We start from the raw sequence: 5,077 nt of genomic DNA on the forward strand, positions 1-5,077 counted from the left end.
TACCTGTGGATACACCCTATATTCTGGGTCATGTGGTATATCGCGGATGTGACATTCCCGTTGAGTCTTTTGTAGTCCACTCCATGAATATAGGCGCACGTAGGGTCCGGTTATGAAGGAAGAACAAGCTTGTTCTTAATCTTCCTTAGTAATATCACTTATGTGTAGATATGAAGATGATCTTAGCAATGACTACTAGGTATAATTGCACCATTCAATTTATGCTTTGACTTTGTAATTAAGAATGGCTTAGGAATTATTCCTCTAATATTCTACATGACCATGCTAATGCCATAGAAAGGAGTACTCTCCATGATTTATCATTATCATTGATCAATACTTATCATATATATATCTTATCCTATGACTTACCCCTGTTATGAGTAGAATATTGGTTATGGTTTACTTTTCCATCAATAGTATAAGTTATCAATACATGTCCACGCATGTTCACATAAATTAATAAACTGCTTAGTATTATTCCAGTAGTAATGTTAGGTATTATCAACAAGCATCTCTGACATCATCACTAGGGATGACAATATAGTAAAGTAATGTTAGGAGATGTAGGTAAGAAATAGGTGGCTACTTAAAACAAGTGACAAGTTAATAAATACCAACAAGCATTTCTGGCGCCATTACTGAGGAGTAGATTCAACTCTGTTCTTAGTAGCGATGCTAAGAAATGTCAACAAGCATTTATGGCACCGTTGCTGGGGAAGGTAGCTAGGCAAAGAAAGTATTGATAAACTTATACTTATTGATGTGATCAAAGATAACCATTGACCTCTGCTCAAATAGGCTTACCCTTGTTTTGTCTACTTGTGTATCTTATGCAGGGTAATGTATGACCAGTTTTAACCTTCCGACAAACTATGTTGAAGATCTAGAAGCATTAATCAGGAGTACTAGAGCTAAATTCAAGAAAGTTCCAGCTTTAATGTCGGGAGACAACCATATAAGGCGAAGCCTAACACCTGAATTTGAAGCCATGGTTAACAGGACTCTCGGTGAATTCTCTGCTCCAACTACGACCAACATCCGTACTAGACCGACAGTCAATGTCATAGATAATGGATTTGAGCTCAAACCAACCCTCATCAACAAGGTGCAAGTAAGCTAGTTTTGTGGAAAGGCACATGAAGATGCGAGTGCACATCTCCAACACTTCCTGGAGATCTATAGCACTTTCACCATCAAAGGAGTAACCCAAGATGCCATATTACTTCGCTTTTTCCTATTCTCACTCTTGGGGAAGGCAAAGCAATGATTCTACGCCAACAAAGATAGAAATACTACATGAGATAACTGCTCCACTGCCATTTTACTAAAGTTCTTTCCCATAGGCAAGACCAATGCTCTGCGTGGAAGAATCTCAAGCTTTCAGCAACAACATGATGAATCTGTCCCTAAGGTATGGGAACGCTTTCAAGATTACACCGTGGAATGTCCTCATCAAGGGATGAAGAATTGGCTACTCATGCAGACTTTCTACCATGGGTTGACCAATAGTACCCATGAGACTATGGATGCTGCTGCTGGAGGTGCATTCCTGTCACTCACCATACCAGCTGAAATAGCTCTTATGGAGAAGATAGGACCTCCAATCAAGGCTGGAATGAAGAACATGTTAAAACCCGCAAGAGAGGTGGAGGTATGCATCAACTGAAATGGGAAGTGTGTGGAAACATTGGGCATTCAGGGAGCAACTGTCCTGAAACCCATGAGGATGTGAACTTTGTCAACAACAACAACTACTTTCGTCCTCAGCAGAATCAAGGATGGAACCAGCAACAGAGACCAAATTACCAAGGTAACTATCAAGGTAATAATTTTAATAATTTCAATCAACCACCCTTGAGAGAATTAATTGCTGGCCAATCCAAACTTATGGAGAGATTATCTAGAAAGGTAGCTACCAATGATAAAATTCTAGAGCACATAAATAATAGAATAGATAGCTTTCCTTCTGCCATTAAGAACCATCATAGCTTTAATAAAATGATAGAATCACAAATAGCTTAGTTGGCAGCTGTTGTTCCTCCATCCGATAAAGGTAAGATTCCGGAGCAATTGGAAGATCTAGAAACTATAAATCTTGTCGATATTCACAATGCAACATATTACTATATATAACCATCGACGGGAAGGTGGATAGATTATACCTTGCCAAAAAGAAGAGCGATCCAGGGAGACCTGTCATCCCCATCGCCATTGGACCTCACATTTTTCAAGAAGCTGTCTGTGACTTCGGAGCAAGTGTCTACATCATGCCTAAGGTAATTTATGATCAAATTAATGGAGATACTTTGTTGTACACAAATATGCGCAGCTTGCAGATCAGTCACTCTATTACCCAAGGGAGTTATTGAAGATGCCATTGTTTGAGTGGGACAATCATATGTTCCCGTAGACTTTGTGGTTCTAGAAACAGGAGGAGATGTAAGGGCACCCATTATTTTGGTCTGACCTTTCCTAAGCACCGCCAAAGCCATCATCTACGTGGATAGTGCCAAGATCTGCTTAACAATCAAAGATAGGAAGGAAAAGTTTTCTTTCAAGAACCGCATCTTGCGATCTCCCGGACATCTACAAATGCCGTACCTGGCCAAAGAGACAACAATGACCAAGAAGAAGAATAACAGAAGAAGAATGAAGAACATGGTTAGGCAGTCACCAGAGGAATCAATCAACATGATCAACACACTCCGATCAGAGTATGACCACCTCGCTTCACCATTCCTTGCTAAGAAGGATGATCTAGGCATACCCACGATTGAGTGTATCATTGGACAAAGAATATTCTACAAGACCTTCTGCGACATTGGGTCAGGTGTCAATATAATGTCCAAGGTAACGTATGAATACTTATTCGGTGATGAACCTTTGTTCCCTACATATATGCAATTACAGATGGTGGACCAATCAATCCGATTTCTGGAAGAAATAGCAAAAGATGTTATGGTAAGAATACACGATCAGTTTGCCCTTGCCGATTTCATGGTTCTAGACATGGGTGAAGAAGATGATACGCCTATTATCCTTGGAAGACCATTCATCAACACTACCAACGCAATCATCTATGTCAGATCTGGACAAGTCCACTTCCAATTCCTTGGAGAGAAGGTATGCTATTATTTTAATAGTTATACCACTTATGAAGAGCCTAAGAAGTCCCGCTCTAGGAGGAGACGTCGATCATCTCGAAACCAAAAGAATCAATCCCGAAAGAAAAGTTAGGAGGAAGATAAGGAACCTGAAGAAGTTGTAAAAGATGAACCTACTCCGCCTAAGTTAAGTCCACAGACCAAGCAGGTATGGAAAGAGAAGGTGACATCACCATCAGAGACACCGTCACAAGATGTGCAGTCATCTGGGTCTCCATCATTGAGACCGGATGATGCACCCAAAGAGTAAAGAAATTTTTTTCCATCCAAATCATGTCTGGAGGACTCAAAAATTCGAACCCTGGCCGTGAGGTAACATCGGTAGTTATCCATATTTACTTTCTAGCATTGCATGAATTATTTTCACTTTAGCATATTTACTTGTTTGCATTAGCATTGCATTTAGAAAAGAAAGATAAAAAGTTTCATTATTGTATATCATCACATTATAAAAATCCTAAACTCCACGTGAGTAATTTTACGGTGTGTAAAACCCCAAGAGAGTATTCACTGTGGTGGCATAAAAATATATATATACCATGCATGCATATTTTCTTTCTACATTATAAAAAGAAGAAAATCCAAAAATATTAAATAGACATCCTGCTAGAACTTTGCTAATTACAAAATCTGTCTAAACCCCCAAGGACAACAAATCTCTGAATGGATGACCACTAACCCCTTATCCTAATCTCCGCCATGAGTTTTGGTGTTCTTGTTGGAGTATTTTGCAGGATGATCAAGAGTAAAGCCATCCATCCGAAGTACATTTTCAAAAACTGTTGTTACACTCGCTGTTTGTACACTCACTCTAAGAAAGATTACGACAACATCCAGCTTGGGGGAGGAGCATCCCCCATGTATCTAGCTAAGTATTTCATTCCGTTTTGGTTTTGCTATTTTAAAGTTTACTTCATATTTGCTAAAGAAATAAAAAGATGCATAACAAACTAAAAACAAAATAAAAATTTATCTTTGTCTTATATATAATAGTAAGGTGTGATCTTAAAAATGAAAATAAAATAAAAAGTGTGTGTCTAGTTTTCTATTTTTAGAAGCTAAATAAAAGGACTCTGAGAATAATCTCTTGCAATGGAAATGATAAATAGTTGCTCTGTCATAATTCCTTTCAAGTACATAGTTTTCAGCCTTGAATTATCTCGAGTTTTGGATACAACTGTTTTGATATAAGGATTTATTCTAAACTTAAAACTCGTGGGTAGCATATGCTTGATCTAAGTCTAGGTAATTGACGGATATGATATGAGAAGGTCTGAGCTGTTGTTTATCTTGTTCCAAATGATACTAAAGTTCTAGAGATTTATCTTTTAAAAAATATAAAAATGTTACATGATGAGCTCCTATATAACAAAGCTTGAATTCCTACCAGAGCCATATATGATACTTAGATTAGGAAAACTTCCACATATATACTTCTTGCATTGCATTTAGTTGAATCAAGATTTGTTGACCCTTATGAGAGGTTTGTCATGCTCTTAAAATGAAGATCACATACACACCACCCAAATATGCACTACTTCTACACTGGGTGTAGGCGCAACAACATGCCATTCCATCTAGATCCACCAAAAAATATTTTACTCCTACACTGGGAGTAAACACCAAAAATATTCTTGATAGGATATTGTCAACATGGAATTTTGTCCCGTGCCGAGGACACATGCAGCAAGCCAGAAGGGTCCGCTCGATGGAGCAGATCCACCTAGCTTCAGCGCAGGGGTGGTCGATCCTGCGCAATCCTCCCGAGGCGTGCCAGTCAATTTGACCCTGCTATTGACAAGGAGAGAAAGTTCATCAGTAGTTAAGGGTGAAACTTGCCGGTGTTGCCAGACAGTCCCGAATGTACGACTGTGAGAGCCGATATGAAAGGAAATCAGCTAAATAGCCGA

The 5,077-nt window shown here is 38.8% G+C and overlaps 1 non-coding gene across 1 annotated transcript; it reads right to left on the minus strand.

Moving 5' to 3' along the window:
- Positions 1 to 1,355: 1,355 nt before the first annotated feature.
- On the minus strand, positions 1,356 to 1,464 carry LOC136535157 (small nucleolar RNA R71). The gene has a single exon (XR_010778941.1). It is a non-coding gene; the product is annotated as a small nucleolar RNA R71 (small nucleolar RNA).
- Positions 1,465 to 5,077: the final 3,613 nt, after the last annotated feature.

The sequence above is a fragment of the Miscanthus floridulus genome, unplaced genomic scaffold (genome assembly GCF_019320115.1).
Source record: "Miscanthus floridulus cultivar M001 unplaced genomic scaffold, ASM1932011v1 os_2576_1_2, whole genome shotgun sequence".
In the NCBI taxonomy this organism is placed as follows: Eukaryota; Viridiplantae; Streptophyta; class Magnoliopsida; order Poales; family Poaceae; genus Miscanthus; species Miscanthus floridulus.